The sequence below is a fragment of the Ranitomeya variabilis genome, chromosome 2, assembly GCF_051348905.1.
Source record: "Ranitomeya variabilis isolate aRanVar5 chromosome 2, aRanVar5.hap1, whole genome shotgun sequence".
Classification (NCBI taxonomy): Eukaryota; Metazoa; Chordata; class Amphibia; order Anura; family Dendrobatidae; genus Ranitomeya; species Ranitomeya variabilis.
In genome coordinates this window covers 200,252,331-200,271,202 of record NC_135233.1, presented here as the reverse complement: position 1 = coordinate 200,271,202, position 18,872 = coordinate 200,252,331, and the positions used below count along the sequence as shown (strand labels likewise).

Genomic DNA, 18,872 nt, shown 5'->3' with positions numbered 1-18,872 from the left:
CTAGACCGCACACAGACTTCCTTATGTACAGCGGCGAGATACCGGTCTTTACTTATATGGGTGGAACGCAGCCTGTGCATCTTTGGAACGCACCACCATGTTGGTTACGTCATATCCGGTCCCAACATACACCGGTACTAGCTTGCTCCCGCCCACATCCGGCCTACGGCGTTCACACACTTCCCACCTCTCTCCCATGTGTTTTATATGAGCGGTTCAGCCACATACACCAGACAAGCGGTGGAGTCCGCGTCTGCAGCATCACCGGGTAAGATAACTTACGGCTCCTGCACCACTGACCTAATTGCTAATAGAGGCAATAGTACCTCATTGGTACTTTATTTTCTGTTACAGGCTGCACTATATATGCATTCTTTAACCTATGCCTTCCATAAAAGGGGTATGCTAATATGTTTCTCTACACACCATACTATGGTATCATGAGCATTCTCTTATTTTGATATATCCACCCCCCCGTTCGTTTACAGATATTAATAGCCAACATTTAGCCTGCCCACCGGACATAGATATTCACCCCACTACTACTCACAGTACGGTACGTAACTTCACTTATATTATACAATAATCTAAATGCGACTGTGCCAAGATCGATCTATTTCGTCATAACAAATTTCACTGTTGATTCACTATATTGCCACAAAATATTCGTATATAGGTACTTTAGTTTGCTTTCTACATTTTTGCACCCATTAATTTTGTAATATTATATTTACAGTAACTGATGAAGGTCATTGTTTATGACCGAAACGTTTTACTGTTACTGAACTATCATTTGGAATAAAAACCGCTTGCATACAAAAAAGTTGAGTGCCAGGTTTTGCTATATATGTCACTAAGGTTTGGGAACCTACCTCGGCACCACTTCATCGAGCTGTGCACACGTTTATCTTTATATATGAACTCGTAATGACCTGGAGAATCATAATGGCAGGTCAGTTTTAGCATTTAGTGAACGTGGTAAAAAACAAAACAAAAAAAAAACTGTGGGATTGCACTTTTTTGCACTTTCACCGCACTTGGAATTTTTTTTCCCATTTTCCAGTAGACAACCTGGTAAAACCAGTGGTGCCGTTCTAAAGTACAACATGTCCTGAAAAAATCAAGCCCTCACATGGCCATATTGACTGAAAAATAAAAAAAGTTATGGCTCTGGGAAGAAGGGGAGAGAAAAAACGAAAACGCAAAAATGAAAATACCTTCGGGGGTTAAAGACATATGATGAAAATGAATATCATATTGTAGGTTGTTAATGGGTTAAATCAGATTTTTAAATTAAATATTTGCTTTTTTTTTACATTTTTATTATTTTTTACATCATGATGCACAGATATAGCATGTTTTAACGTCAGAGAAAGGTGTCACAATGCACAATGTCATTAAAACAGGACATTTACACAGCAAACACTGGAGCTGATAAAAATAGAAGACTGCGTCTTCAAAGGGATAAATGACTCCCATAAAAACCAAAGTGATATATTTTTGCCTACCCCAAGGAGAATTTAGTGTTACAGACTAGGACTTTATGATTCAAATATCTGTTTATCTCAAATATCTAAAGTATTATGTCTCGAAAGTAAGGAAACATGTCACTGTAAGATATGGTAATGCAAAAAGTGCAGAGTTAGGCTAAAGGTTTTTTTTAGTGCAAATTAAAAACTGCTTTTCACAGGACTAGCATCAGATTTCTGAAATCACACCTGGTTTTTTTTTCCTTTCCTAACTGAATTTGATAACTGCAGCATTTTTTTTTAATCTACAGCATGTCCATTCTTCCAGCTTTTTGGAGCATTGTTTCACCCATAGGAAATAATGAGAAAGTAAAAAAAATGCAAAAAACGCAACAAATGTTTTTGCAGCAAATTTGACAATTCTCATGCCTTTTCATACAAGTTGACATGTAATCCATACCCAAAGAACTCTACAAAAAAGCCACAAAAAGCCCACAAAACGTGCATTTTGATTGCAGCATTTTAATTGCCAAGAGAACAGGTTTTGGCTGTAGGGAAAAGCACAGCAAATATGCTGTGTTTGAACATTTCCTGGGGGCTCATTCAGATGTCGGTTTTAGGCTACTTTCACACTAGCGTCGTTTGGCCTCCGTCGCAATGCGTCGTTTTGGAGAAAAAACGCATCCTGCAAAAGTGCTTGCAGGATGCGTTTTTTCTCTATTGACCTGCATTAGCGATGCATTGCGACGGATTGCCACACGTCGCATCCGTCGTGCGATGGATGCATCGTGTTTTGGCTTACCGTCGGCACAAAAAACGCTACATGTAACTTTTTTTGTGCGACGTGTCCGCCATTTCTGACCGCGCATGCGCGGCCGGAACTCCGCCCCTCCTCCTTACAATGGGGCAGCGGATGCGTTGAAAAACTGCATCCGCTGCCCCCATTGTGCGGCGCTTTCAACGCTAGCGTCGTTGCGTTGGCACGTCGCATTGCGACGTGCAGTGCACGACGCTAGTGTGAAAGTAGCCTTACTCATACATATGCTATCCGTGTTTTTACCTATGATATTTAATGGGGTTACTCACATGGACAATTTTGTCCCCAGACAAGAGTGGTTTGTTCAAAATCGGACATGTCTCCATTTTTTTAAAATCTGTGTTCTGACCATTAGGGAAAAAGACAAGGTTAAAATTACTGTTGTCACATTAATAAGCTGTAATACTCTGTTACTGAAGTGCAATGTTGTAATAACCCCATCTGGTGATGTTTAACTATATTACAAGTTTTTTTTTCTGTAAAGCTCTCAACTGCATTGTCGGAGAAACCAATGCATTTTGGGTAAGAAGATCCTGATGAAGCATTCATTTTGTAAGAAGCAGTCTAGGAGAACAGTTGTATAAAACTTTCGCCTGCATTATGTTACTAAAACTACATTATCCTGGATAAAGTTTATTTGATTTCCCATATTCATACATTTCGATTCTTTACATCCATCTGTTGACCAATAAACAAGTTAGACTGCAAAGAACGGTGTGTTTATTTTGGTAGACATAGAAGGTTTATGCTGTATGTCAGATTGCACATTGTGAGAACGTATAAGAAGACTGCACAGCAAATTACATGTCTAATGGTCCATGAAAAAAATCGGACAGCACACTGTGTCCAATTTTCATGAGCTAAGAAAGGAGAAGCTAGAGAAACATTTTTTCTCCACATACTACTCTGTCCATGAGCTTAAGCTAAAGAGAACGTGGGTCATGGAGCAATACAAAAGAACCCAAAACACACAAGTTGTTCTATAAAAGGATGGTTAAAGAAGAATAAAGGTTTTTAATTGTCCGAGTCAAAGTCCTGCCCTTAATCCTATAGACATTTTGTGGGTGGACCTGCAGTGAGCAATTCATAGGAAAAACCTATCAACAGAGCTGAAAATGTTTTGAATGGAAAAAGGACTAAAATTTCTTCAAGTCAATGTGCAGGAATAGTAATCAATTACTGGAAAAGTTTAGATGCAATTATCGCTGAACAAGGCGACTAAACAAGATACTGAAATTAAAGGTTCATATACGTTTGCCACTCACATACATGTGATATTGGATCATTTTCCTCATTTCATTAGTGGCAAACTCTAATATTTTGACATTTGTTTGATCTGGTTCTTTTATTTACTTTTAGGACTTGTGTGAAATTCTGATGAAGATTTAGTCAAATTTAAGTAGAAATTAGGAAAATTCAGAAGTGTTAAAAAATTTTCCTGCATCACTGTGCATTAGGGCTTGTGCACATGACCGTATTTTCAGTCCAAGTGTGATCCTACAAAATATTGGATCATGTTTGGACTGGTGTTGGGCGAACCCCTGAATGTTTGGGTCTAGCAGGTTCAACTAAACAGTTAAAAAAAACTTTGATTCGGGTACCAGAACAGTACTTGAACCTGAACCCGATACCAAACCCGGATCCTATTCACATGAATGGGGGACTCGAACATCCAGTGTTTGCCACATTATGCCAACACTGGATGACAGCACGGCCAACACTGCATCCTATCGGCAGTAAGATCATTACCACCAGTTGAGAGCTGTGCCTCCCATGATGATGTAATTGGAGCTCAGTGAATTCATCGTGAGACTGAGCTAAGCACTGCAGTATGAGATTTTTTTATCATGGTGTGAGCGATGCTCTCACTGAGGTCACCACAGTTCAGGGGCCCGGCTACCTACCATGGTTTTCAGCTTGGACAATCACATCTTGGCACTGTCTGGGTTGAAAACTATTTATTGCAGACATGGATTATGGTGTGGGACAGAACAGGTGAGGGTTATGGTTATTTTTTAATTTTGCTTTATTTTACCGGAGACAATGCCTTCAATAGAATGGATGTTAAGTGAGTATAACTATGTTTGTTATTTTTTTATTAAAATTTAAAAGTGTGTTTTGTTTTATTTCAAATAAAAGACTTTATTCTGTCTGTGTGTTTATTTACCATATAACTATAGGATTAGTAATGGAAAGGTTTCTTATAGCTGCCTCTCCATTATTAAGCCGTGGGCTTGATGTCACAGGACATAACAAAAGTGACATCAACCTCACAAATATGAACCTCACTTGCCACCACAACAGTGCAAATGGGAAGAGTCAGGCAAAGCACCAGGACTGGCACATCAAATAAATGCGCCTTTTCTAGGGTGGCTGTGGGTTGCTACTTTTAGGCTGTGAGGGACAATATCCATGGCCCCTTTCCAGTCAGAAAATACCAGCTCACAGCTGTCTACTGTAGCTTGGCTGGTTGTCAAAAATAGGGGGGGCCCCATGCCATTTTTTAAAGTTATTTATTTAATAATTAAAAAATATTGCTTGGGGACCCCTTTATTCTTGATAACCAGCCTTTCTAAAACTAACAGCTGAGAGTTGCATCCCAAAGCTGTCAGTTTTGTCTGGTTAGTTATCATAAATACAGGGGAACCCATGTAGTTTTTGTATTATTAGTTATTTATTTATTTATTTATAGCGTGGGTGCTGGTTGATGAATACTCCCATCAGCCACCCCCTACTTTCACTGTTATTAGAGGCAGCAGACTTATACTGTTGGGAGTAGTACGTTCTCATTGGTCGATGCCTGTGACTGGAGGTAAACTTTTTACCTTTGGTCACAGCTGCGGGCACAAGCTGTCATCTGACAGCATGGGAGCCGCAGTGCTCTAACCGGTGGTAATAATCAAATTGCTGATCAGAGCTGCTGGTGTTTCTTATGCTTTCACACCAGGTGTTCAGTACAGAACCAAAAAGAACCGTTTGGATTCGCCCATCTTTAATTGGGACTATTGTTATTTTATGGGGCTGTCCACATGTCCGATTATCGGATTGCACTCAGCTATGCAAGTCAATGGAAAACATTGGATGTTTGAGTACAGTCCGATTCCCATCTTCTCCTCATCTGAGAAAATCAGATCACACTATAAACACACTCTGATCATGCCATGATCAGAGTTTTATCAGAGTGTGATTAATTGCTCTAATTCTCTCGTATGCAAGATTATAAGCTGGCGCGACCCTAGCGTAAAGCTGTTGAATTCAAGTCAGGAGTAGTGATGAGCGAATATACTCGTTACTCGAGATTTCTCTAGCACGATCGGGGTCCTCCGAGTATTTTTTAGTACTCAGAGTTTGAGTTTTTAGCGCCGCAGCTGAATGATTTACATTTGTTAGCCAGCATAAGTACATGTGGGGGTTGCCTGGTTGCTAGGGGATCCCCACATGCACTTATGCTGGCTAACAGATGTAAATCATTCAGCTGTGGTGCTAAAAACTAAAACTCTGTGCACTAAAAAATACTCGGAGGTCCCCCCAGCATGCTCGCTGTATCTCGAGTAATGAGTATATTCGCTCATCACTAGTCAGGAGTAGTGTTGAGCGATACCGTCCGATACTTGAAAGTATCGGTATCGGAAAGTATCGGCCGATACCGGCAAAGTATCGGATCCAATCCGATACCGATACCCGATACCAATACAAGTCAATGGGACTCAAGTATCGGACGGTATTCCTGATGGTTCCCAGGGTCTGAAGGAGAGGAAACTCTCCTTCAGGCCCTGGGATCCATATAAATGTGTAAAAGAGAGAATTAAAATAAAAAATATCGCTATACTCACCTCTCCGACGCAGCCTGGACCTCCGCGAGGGAACCGGCAGCGTTGTTTGTTTAAAATTCGCGCTTTTACATGGTTACGTGAAGTCCCGGCTTGTGATTGGTCAGGGCGGCCATGTTGCCGGGACGCGGACCAATCACAGCAAGCCGTGACGAAATTACGTCACGGCTTGCTGTGATTGGTCCGCGTCCCGGCAACATGGCCGCCATTAACCAATCACAAGCCGTGACGTCACGGGAGGCAGGACAAGCGCGCATTTTAAAATTTTAAAATGCGCGCGTGTCCAGCCTCCCGGCTTGTGATTGGTTGATCGCGGCGCAACCAATCACAAGCCGGGACATCACGGGAGGCAGGACAAGCGCGCATTTTAAAAAGCGCGCGTGTCCAGCCTCCCGTGATGTCACGGCTTGTGATTGGTTAATGGCGGCCATGTTGCCGGGACGCGGACCAATCACAGCAAGCCGTGACGTAATTTCGTCACGGCTTGCTGTGATTGGTCCGCGTCCCGGCAACATGGCGCCGTGACCAATCATAAGCCGGGACGTCACTGGAGGCTGGACACGCGCGCTTTTTAAAATGCGCGCGTGTCCAGCCTCCCGTGACGTCACGGCTTGTGATTGGTTAATGGCGGCCATGTTGCCGGGACGCGGACCAATCACAGCAAGCCGTGACGTAATTTCGTCACGGCTTGCTGTGATTGGTCCGCGTCCCGGCAACATGGCCGCCCTGACCAATCACAAGCCGGGACTTCACGTAACCATGTAAAAGCGCGAATTTTAAACAAACAACGCTGCCGGTTCCCTCGCGGAGGTCCAGGCTGCGTCGGAGAGGTGAGTATAGCGATATTTTTTATTTTAATTCTTTCTTTTACACATTTGTACATTAATGTTGTTTCGATACCGATACCCGATACCACAAAAATATCGGATCTCGGTATCGGAATTCCGATACAGCAAGTATCGGCCGATACCCGATACTTGCAGTATCGGAATGCTCAACACTAGACTCAGGAGACTTGCCTGGAGAAATGTTCTATACTTTGCAAGCATGAAACTGGCCTTACAGTATTTAATGTCTGCTGAAATCTTGCACAACCGTAAAATGTAAAAAAACTGGAGATCTTTTTTCAGTTAGCATGCCTTTATAGAGGTGCTTTATACATCTTCATTTACATAAACACATCGACTGCTCAAAAAAAAAAAAGGAAACACTGAAATCCCACATCCTAGATGTCACTGAATAAAATATTTCAGTTGTAAATCTATATTCATTACATAGTGGAATGTGTTGCGAACAATAAAACCTAAAAATGATCACAACTAATATCCCACGGAGGTCTGGAGTTGGAATGATGCTCAAAATCAAAGTGGAAAATGAAGTTACAGGCTGATCCAACTTCAGTGGAAATGCCTCAAGTCAAGGAAATGATGCTCAGTAGTGTGTGTGGCCTCCACGTGCCTGTATGACCTCCCTACAACACATGGGCATGCTCCTGATGAGGTGGCGGATGGTCTCCTGAGGGATCTCATTCCAGACCTGGGCTAAAGCATCTGCCAACTCCTGGACAGTCTGTGGTACATTGTGACGTTGGTGGATGGTGCAAGACATGATGTCCCAGATGTGTTCAATCGGATTCAGGTCTGGGGAATGGGCTGCCAGTCCATAGCTTCAATGCCTTCATCTTCAGTTGGGCAGCACGGTGGCGCAGTGGACAGCACAGCAGCCTTGCAGCGCTGGAGTCCTGAGTTCAAGCCCCACTAAGGACAACATCTGCAAAGAGTTTGTATGTTCTCTCCGTGTTTGCATGGGTTTCCTCCGGGCACTCCGGTTTCCTCCACATTCCAAAGACATACTGATAGGGAATTTAGATTGTGAGCCCCAACGGGGACAGCGACGATAATGTGTGCAAACTTTTACAGTTTGCACACATTATCGTCGCTGTCCCCATTGGAGCTCACAATCTAAATTCCCTATCAGTATGTCTTTGAAATGTGGGAGGAAACCGGAGTGCCCGGAGGAAACCCATGCAAACACGGAGAGAACATACAAACTCTTTGCAGATGTTGTCCTTAGTTGGGCTGCGGAATATGTTAGCGCTATATAAAAATAAAGTTTATTATTATCTTGCAGGAACAGCCACATGAGGTCTGGCATTGCCCTGCATTAGGAGGAACCCAGGGCCAACTGCACCAGCATATGGTCTCACAAGGGGTCTGAGGATCTCATATCGGTACCCAATAGCAGTCAGGCTACCTCGAGCGAGCACATGGAGGGCTGTGTGACCCTCCAAAGAAATGCCACCACACAACATCACTGACCCACTGCCAAACCGGTCATGCTGAAGGATGTTGCAGGCAGCAGATCGCTCTCTATTACATCTCTAGACTCTGTCACATCTGTCACATGTACTCAGTGTGAACCTGCTTTCATCTGTGAAGCGCACAGGGCGCCAGTGGCAAATTTGCCAATCCTGGTGTTTTGTGGCAAATGCCAAGCATCCTGCACGGTGTTGGGCTGTGAGCACAACCCCAATCTGTGGACATCGGGCACTCAGACCATCCTCACGGAGTCAGTTTCTAACTGTGCAGACACATGCACATTTGTGGCCTGTTAGAGGTCATTTTGCAGGGCTATGGCAGTGCTCTTCCTGTTCTTCCTTGCACAAAGAGGAAGTGGTCCTGCTGCTGGGTTGTTGCCCTCCTATGGCCCCCTCCACATCTCCTGGTGCATTGGCCTGTCTCCTGGTAGCACCTCCAGCCTCTGGACACTATGCTAACAGACACAGCAAACCTTCTTGCCACAGCTCGCATTGATGTGCCATCCTGGATGAGCTGCACTACCTGAGCCACTTGTGTGGATTGTAGAGTCTGTCTCATGCTACATCGAGTGTGAAAGTACAACCAACATTCAAAAGTGACCAAAACATCAGCCAGAAAGCATTGGTACTGAGATGTGGTCTGTGGTCCCACCTGCAGAGCCACTATTTTATTGAGGGTGCCTTGATAATTGCCAATAATTTCCATCTGTTGTTTATTCCATTTGCACAACAGCATGTGAAATTAATAGTCAATCAGTGTTGCTAGTGGACAGTTTGATTTCACAGAAGTTTGATTTACTTGGAGTTATATTCTGTTGTTTAAGTGTTCCCTTTATTTTTTTGAGCAGTGTATATTTATACATTCATGACTTTAAAGATGAAAACTTAAGAGTCAATAGCAATGTAAAGAACAATATTTTCTAAGAAACATTGTTTCTGGAGTTACCTAATCTTCACTCAATGCAATCTTGCTTGATTATGTTTGCTAGCTAGGAATCCTAACCGCTTTTCCAATTGGGTCTGGTTATTTTCCAAAATTGGTATGATTATCTTAAAATAAACTTAACTGCAGCTTAATCTTTCCTGTCTTCCTTTCTCTTCATTGCTATGTAATTAAATATACTTTTCTTAGTAACTCCCTGAGAACCACTCTTTCCAAACAGTTAAGTGATTGCTGAGGATACAGAAAAAAAGAAGAAAGTCCCTTACCGGATAGTGTAGTCCTTGTATAATTGGGAAGTGCAAAAAACACAAGTGAATTTCCATGGACTGTGCCTCTTTCATATCAAGAAACAACGACCCTGTTGGACTTTTTACATTAAGTGCACTTTAATTTTTATTCTACTTCACCATTGTATAAGTAAAACAGTATCAGGCATAATTGTCTCTTTTTTTCGCTAAGATACACTGACAATCTAGATTGTCAGGATCGGGTGTGATGTGTGACCAAGGACAGTTTATCAAAAACTCCTCGCTAACTCTGGTGTTTTTTGCATCTGCTACTCAGTATTCTGGTTTATGAACGTTATGCAGACAAGAGCGTGAGAGAAACAACCATTGTACTTTTTGTATTGTTCTGTTTTCTATGATATTTGTAATGGCACACTGTAGATGGAAGCTGGCAGCTCCTATTATGGCTTCTATGGACAGGCTTTATACAAGCCATTTGATCCAGCAGGTCCAAGGGGAACCCTGAGTTCACACTGTAATCCTTGTATAGGAATCTGGACTAACACAGGGACCTTTGACATATATCCACTGAGAGGATGCTGGCAGTGGAGCGATTTGAAAGACAGAAGGGCTGTCAAGCCAAGTCATACCCAAGAGGTCAAATTAGGGAGAAAATCAGAAGTCACTGACGTGGTTGGGAGGATGCTAAGATAAGTAATGGGAATCAAACAAGGTGAATCAGAGATGAGAAACAGGAGTATAAACCAGGGTAAGTCAAACTTATAACTGGCAGCTAGAGACAGACAGCTAGAGGTTTAAATAGATTAAGTCATGGCTGAATCCTCTCAGTAGAGAGCTATTTAACTCTAATATCCATCTTCCCAGCGAAACACAAGGGAAATGGAGGAAAGACTACAAGTCCCAGCTATCATAAAGTTTAACTAAAATACGCTCCATACACCCAGCGGTCTCAGGACTACTGTGTCGTGACCTAGCAAAAAAGGCAGAGGGAGTAGGTCCATGTTCAGACAGTTATATCAAAATATTAACACAAGTCACTCAAGAGCAGTGGGGATTTTTTAATCTAGTTATTGTTTTTTTCACCTTTTTGCCTTATTCTTCTTTTAAATTGTGCCTTTTTAAAGTCTATTTTATATGTGTTTGACGGTTTGTTTTTACGTTCGCAGTTGTGGGCGGTGTTTGAGGTTTACAGATATTTTTGAAAGATTCATCAATTGAAACTTTTTATTAAGTCCTCAAATTTTTGTGCAAACATCGAGACAGGTTATCTAACTTGTGGTCATCCCGTTAGAAAAATGAAGGCTTAGGGGTGATCATATTACCGTGTACAAATATATGAAGAGACAGGACAGAGATATCTCTAGTGATCTTTTTACACCAAGGCCTGCAATGGTGTAAAGAAGGCGATTCTTTACTGTGAGAGCAGGAGACAGTGACGCCTTTCTTGAAAAATATAATATTACAAGTTATGGGCACTAGATTTTGTTATGGGGTGTTGATCTAGAGAACCAGTCAGATTGCTGTATGTGGAGTCGGGAAGGAATTTTCCCCCTAATATAGGTTTATTAGTGTCTTGTTCTTTGGGTTTTTGCCCAACATGTTTAGCTACACATGGAACTCGATGGAACTACAGTATGCCTAGCTATAACCTTGAAAACTATTAAATTATGAAATGTGCACAAGTCTTTCCTCTCCTTTCTCAGGAGTGATTTTATGTATGTTAGAAATTTTTGCTAAAATTTAGCTACATTTTATCTCTAAAAAGTTTCAAAGAAATTAAAATGCAAAAATGAAGAGCATTTTTCACTTTTTGTAAACATTCTTAAACCACATGTGCCATTTTGAAGAATTTGACTCAAAAATGTCAACGAAGTAGCACAAGATACTAAAAGGAAATGTGACTTTAAAAAAACGCAAATGATGAATGAAGACCTTAGTCTTTAATTGTTTTTACCAAACTGTATAATTGTCGTTCTGCTTCATTATAAGAGCCAAAGAAAACAGAGATGACAGATGTGTTGGATCCTAACAGCACCTGATAGATCTCGTTGACTACACAAGTGTCTGTTGGCTTTCCGCCATGCTGTGTCATTTTTACTAGGTAAAATTCTATGATATTTTGTCAGCCACTTTTCACAGAATATATGATGCAAACTTAGTCTATAACTATGCTTAGCTATCTGTTGTTATATATAAAATATCTTTATTAGCGCTCCTGGGGAACGAATCATAGTATCGGTCTGTTTCTCGGCATGTTGATGTATTTTTATGTATTTCTAACTTTTTAGCTGTATTTTCCCTGGGGGCAAGCAATCTTCAACTACTATCCACTGTTGCTTCTACAGACAAACACGGTCAGGATATTTCCTACATCTTGCCCTTTTCTATGTGGAATTTGTGCTTAGCAAGTCTAAAAGTTAAAAGGGGATTACAGCTTCCAAAATGTATACCCCCAAGCAGTAATACACATAGACTGACAACTATAGCAGGGTCTCACCTTCCTTGTGCCCTGCGCCAGCTCCTAGCTGCTCCTCCGGTCTATGATACCTGGTAACGATCATGTCACAATGTTACACATCATCATCTGCAGCCAATCAGCTCTGCCAAGGTAGACAGCACGAGATGCCGAGCTCAGCGATTGGCCGCAGCGGTGATGTGTGATTTAAATTTTCAGCTGGCGTTACGGCATTTTTGTCCAGCAAGGTCTGCAGTAAGTCACTAACTTTAGTGGGGATGGAATAAATTGGTGGCCCCCAAACTGCGTAAAATATAGTATTTGGTTTCCCTCCTGTGCCCACATGGGTATCTTCCAAACGCACTTTATAAGATTTTTTTTATTTTATTTTGTAATATGACTAATAAAAGAGATATATATTTGAACTACTGATTATTGTCTTTCCCTGATCATGTCCCTAAGGGAATCTTAGGCTGTGATCCATTTAGTTTGTTTTTTCCATTTTTCTTATTAGCTAGGTTTCATTATATAACATATTTAGAGAAAAAATAAATCATACATTAAAAAATCTAAATTCTATTCTTGTATGGCAATTATCATAAACTCTATTTCATCGATTTTCATTGCAGAAAGAATTGTACTTATAAAGGATCGACTGGAATCAATTAATTCACCTTTGTAAGAAGGATAGCTGCGGAACATCATCTGTAAAATTCAGTAACACTGGTGTAGAAAACAATGAAAAATTTACACATGAGGTACAACAATCTCAGATTTCTAACCAAAACACACCAATCCCAGTGTGCTGGTACATTTTGTTTTTCATGTAGCCATGTTTTCCAACCACTCATAACATTTCTGATATGTAATTCATTCTTCTCATCTGTGACATATGGTAAGTGTATGGAGAATGCAACATTAAAATTGCAACACCGAAAAGGTAAAGCTGTGGAATTCTGGAAATCATAGGATGTATAGACTCACTAGTGATGTACAAATGATGCAAAAATGGAATCAAAATGTAAAAACCTCGATTTAGTCAGTTTAGAGTATGAGCACCACGTATAGAAATCCCCGCACTTACACGTCTTGTCTCCTATCAATGAGGTTATTAATGGTTGTCTTAGGAATGTTCTTCCACACTGAATGCACTTAGGCAAATCATCAAGATCTGCTGCTGGCAGCTCCTGTGCAATAACCGACCAATGATATCCCAGATGTGCTGATCGGAGACAAGTCTGGAGGCACAGACAAAGATGAAATTGCCGTATGAAGCCATTGAAGTGCAGGGATTTCTGCACTTGGTGCTCATATTCAATACTAAATAAAACGAGACCATCTGAAATTTTTGTTTCCAACGCTTCTTCATTTGCATATCATTAACCTGTCCATCCATCCTGTGATTTCCATCATTCCATGACTTTTCTCTTTTGGTGTTGCAATTTTAATGTTGATGAGTGTAAGTAATAAGTGCAATTTGGCGTGATGTGTTCAAAGCATCTCAGAAATTAATTTAATTTGCGAAGTGGCTAAACCTCAATTTGGAATAAATAAAGCAATTTCAGTGATTTATTTCTAAAGGCTGCAAGGCATTTTTTTGATCTGTGGTCTGGAGAGAGTGGACTGCAAATAAATAATCTCGGTGCAGAGTACACAAATCATTCTGCCATTTTTCTTGATTTGCGTTTGACATGGTTGGAGAGCAGGTACGCTCTAATTTAAAGTTACTGTTTGGATTCACTATTTAAAAAAAACACTTTTTCTAATGAGCATCTAATGATTGTCAACATGGTGGCTTGGGTTTAAGGTCCAGCATGCTTGAGTAGCTTTTAGTGATGAGCGCGTATGCTCGCCACTCGAGTGAGCATCGGGGTGCTTGGATACACATTGAGTATCGCTGGTGCTCGACCGTCATGCATGAGTTCCTGTACCACATGTTTTGCGGCTGTTAGCCAAAAAACATGAACAGATTGCCTGTCATACATGGGAAATCCCAACATGCTTATTGGATTCTAACCAGTTTGATAGGCAATCCCTGCATGTATTGTGGCTGTCGAACAGCCAAGAGACATGCAGCCGCGGGGACTCGAACATATTTTTCAAGCACACCGAAGACACTCGGTTAGCACATGAGCATGGTCAGATAACACCTTATCCGACAACTGGCAACAGATCCACTTTAATATTTCCCTTCAATGGAACTAAGGGGCCTAGGCCAAACTCTAAAATGGAAACCTGTACCACAAACCTCTTGCTGCACAGTTTTTTTTGCTAATCTTAATGCAAGAGGAGGTTTGGAACTCTGTTATTGAGTCAGGTGAAGATTAGCGACTTATGCATTCCGCATCACAAAATTTGTCAACCTTGTTATGTAATTTCAATTGTTGTGGATTCTGTAAAGTCTGTCAGATGCCATCAGTTCAAAAACACTACTTTGGACAGACCTTCCCCTAGCCACTCCATCTAGCAGGTTCATGAGGTATTCCATCTTTTACCATTTTAAGATCTTTACAGGGAACTAGACTTACAATACAGACCAAAACTTTGGACACACATTCTCATTTAAAGATTTTTTGTATTTTCATGACTATGAAAATTGTACATTCACACTGAAGGCATCAAAACTATGAATTAACACATGTGAAATTATATACCTAACAAAAAAATGTGATACAACTGAAATTATGTCTTATATTCTAGGTTCTTCAAAGTAGCCACTTTTTGCTTTGATGACTACTTTGCACACTCTTGGCATTCTCTTGATGAGCTTCCAGAGGTAGTCATCGGGAATGGTCTTCCAACAATCTTGAAGGAGATCCCAGAGATGCTTAGCACTTGTTGGCCCTTTTGCCTTCACTCTGCGGTCCAGCTCACCCCAAACCATCTCGATTGGGTTCAGGCCTGGTGACTGTGGAGGCCAGGTCATCTGGTGTAGCACCCCATCACTCTCCTTCTTGGTCAAATAGCCCTTAAACAGCCTGAAGGTGTGTTTGGGGTCATTGTCCTGTTGAAAAATAAATGATGGTCCAACTAAATGCAAACCGGATGGAATAGCATGCCGCTGCAAGATGCTGTGGTAGCCATGCTGGTTCAGTATGCCTTGAATTTTGAATAAATCCCCAACAGTGTCACCAGCAAATCACCCCCACACTATCACACCTCCTCCTCCATGCTTCATGGTGGGAACCAGGCATGTAGAGTCCATTCGTTCACCTTTTCTGCGTCGCACAAAGACACGGTGGTTGGAACCAAAGATCTGAAATTTGGACTCATCAGTCCAAAGCACAGATTTCCACAGGTCTAAGGTCCATTCCTTGTGTTCTTTAGCCCAAACAAGTCTCTTCTGCTTGTTGCCCGTCCTTAGCAGTGGTTTCGTAGCAGCTATTTTACCATGAAGGCCTGCTGCACAAAGTCTCCTCTTAACAGTTGTTGTAGAGATGTGTCTGCTGCTAGAACTCTGTGTGGCATTGACCTGGTCTTGAATCTGAGCTGCTGTTAACCTGCGATTTCTGAGGCTGGTGACTTGGATAAACTTATCCTCAGAAGCAGAGGTGACTCTTGGTCTTCCTTTCCTGGGGCAGTCCTCATGTGAGCCAGTTTCTTTGCAGCGCTTGATGTTTTTTGCCACTGTACTTGGGGACACTTTCAAAGTTTTCCCAATTTTTTGGACTGACTGACCTTCATTTCTTAAAGTAATGATGGCCACTCATTTTTCTTTACTTAGCTGCTTTTTTCTTGCCATAATACAAATTCTAGCAGTCTATTCAGTAGGACTATCAGTTGTGTATCCATCAGAATTCTGCACAACACAACTGATGGTCCCAACCCCATTTATAAAGCAAGAAATCCCACCTATTAAACTTGATAGGGCACACCTGTGAAGTGAAAACCATTCCCGGTGACTACCTCTTGAAGCTCATCAAGAGAATGCCAAGAGTGTGCAAAGCAGTCATCAAAGTAAAAGGTGGCTACTTTGAAGAACCTAGAATATAAGACATAATTTCAGTTGTTTCACACAGTTGTTTTTTTTGTTAAGTATATAATTCCACATGTGTTAATTCATAGTTTTGGTGCCTTCAGTGTGAATGTACAATTTTCAGAGTCATGAAAATACAGAAAAATCTTTAAGTGAGAAGGTGTGTCCAAACTTTTGCTCTGTACTGTACAACATTTCCCTCTAGTTTATGTCAGCGGAGTAATAACTGACCGATGTATCCATCTTGAGGCAAGGATGATCGAACAAAGCTAGGTGAGTATAAGGAGGGACTGAACCAGGAACAGAATCAGAAAGTAAATCCACAGTCAAAGGAATTCTGAGTATGTAGACTTTCTTACCCCATCCCTATCCTGAAGACAACCACTGTATGCATATGTGTAATGTGAATAGTGTTGTTAGCGTTTCATGCATGTAATTGTGTATGTGTATAATCCCTATGTAATGTGCTATGGTAATGTATAGAGCAGCCTGGGCAAATGCGGAAAACTCATGATAGTGTTTAAAGATAAGTATATTCAGCTTGCCAAGCCATGTAATACAGAGTCTTGGTTGAAAGCGATTCCTGGAGGGTGCTGATCCTGCCAGTGATTGTGTCCAAATAGAAATGAGGATGGAGGGAGAAGTGGGTGAGCACAACCATCCAGGATTTGTAAAAAAAAGACTTTATTTAAGTCTCAAAAAAGAAAAAGGTGATGGTAAAAAACAATCTGATGCGTTTCTGGCACATCAGTGCCCTTAGTCATAGGTATATCAAATTATAACTATGACTAAGGGCACTTTCATTCGGAAATTATGATCCTTCATAGATTTTGGGAGTTTTAGCTACAAACACCCAGGGGAGGGGGATAAGGCCCATTCCGGGGCGAAAAGGGTGAAACCGACCAAGGGGTTAAAATGCTTGTGTAAGGTCATGTGCTCTCTGTGTCATGCTTGCTGTTCACTTCTAAAGGGGGAAGGTCATATTGAGTAATGTGCTGAGAAAAACTAAAACCAGCTGGCACCAAGATATTAGCCATCTGAATTATTTTTTCTTTCTCTTTTTATTTTAAGCAGTAGTTTTTTGTTTTTTTTCTCACTTTGTTTTCATTTATATATCAGTATATTAATAACTACTATAAGGAGTTACAATTTGGTGGTGATTATTATTAGTAATTTCTTAGATATGTTTTAAATTAACTTATTGCTGTTAAATTCATGTACTGCTGTTTATCATGTGTGATGCTAAGTGTAACATCATCACTGACCCTTTTAATTGTGATAAAGTATCCGAGGAAGGAGTTGGATCAATGCCGAAACGCGTAAGGCTGTGATCCTGATGTTGCAGATTTTCTGCATCATTTATTTCTGTACCCATTAAGCAAAATAGGTCAATTACACTTAAAAAAAAAACGCAGCGTAAACTCCCCCAAAAATCTCATTCTGGGAATGTACTCTAATACAATACAAAAACTCTTCATCTTCCTGACTTTGGACATGCTTTTTTCCCTCTCAGCGCCTGGAATATCCTTCATGTTTTTTCTGATTCGCAAATGTTCTTTTTTATTATTGTTTAAATAAAAATAAAAAAAGAAATCTTGCAAATATCAAATTAACCACTGGGGTTTTTTTTCGACTCAGAGTTATCGTCTCCAACTGCGATCCAAGAGACCCAACGGCTCTGAACAGTTGTGATGTCAGTACCTGGCAACCGTAAATAACAGTAACTTTACTTACTGCTACTCACAGTCACACTCACGTGGCATATTAGGGGAACGCTGGACTTACTGTTACTATTCCAGTCGCTGGGTACTGACGTCATGGCTGTTCAGAGCTGCCGGATCTCGCCAAGTGTAGCAGGAGCTGCAAATACTGATTAGCAGTGATGTCAGGAACTGGTGACTGTGAATAGCAGTAACATTACTTACTGCTAATCACAGTCTCTGCGGACGGATTCGGAGATGGCTGGACTACGTCAAAGCTGCGGGGGAACATTGGTGAACAAGGGAACAGTGTCTTGTTCTTTTCTCTCTTTTCATATTTTCAGATATCCGTTTGTTGACTGTGTCAAATTTGTTGGCCTATGGAAGACCTGCATGGCTTTTTTTTAATAAATTGGTGAACCAAGGAAAGTGTCGGGGAGTGTTTTTTAAAATAATCTATTTCTCTGTGTGTGTTTATATTTTTGATTACTGGTGATAAGAGACCTATCCATTACTAACCAATGCTTGGTACAGCTGTGATTTGTGACAAATGACAGCTGACATCAACCCCAACTACCATTACCCAAATTGTCACTTCACCAGGGCAGTCGTAAAGAGCCGGGCAGAGGGCCAGAAGTGCCGCAATTCTGGGGTGGCTGTGGACTTGTATTTTTATGCTGGGAGGGGCCCAATAACCAGGGTCCTTCCCAGCCTGATAATATAAGCCCCCAGCTGTCTGCTTTACCTTTGCTGGTTATAAAAATAGGGGGGACCACATGTAATTTTTTACATTATTTATTTATTAGATTAAACAAAGCTAAACACCTTTTAGTGCCACATGAAACACAATAAAGAGTGCAAATTTATCATACATACTGTAGAGGACTTGTGAAATTAATATTATCTATCACCTATCTGTCAGATATTTAATATCTTTCTATTCACTATATATCTGTATGTATGATTGCTTTATTACCATATATACTCGTGTATAAGCCGAGATTTTCAGGACAATTTTTTGTGCTGAAAACGCCCCCTCGGCTTATACAATTGTACAGAACGCTGGCGTGGGAGCGGCGTAGCAGCGGCAGGAGCCGGCGGCTGTGGCACAGTGACA

At 41.1% G+C, this 18,872-nt stretch overlaps 1 protein-coding gene across 2 annotated transcripts in view; it reads right to left on the bottom strand.

Moving 5' to 3' along the window:
* ASTN2 (astrotactin 2) overlaps positions 1-18,872 on the bottom strand; it is a 939,506-nt gene that overhangs the window by 571,767 nt on the left and 348,867 nt on the right. The gene's annotated exons all lie outside the window — the stretch shown is intronic.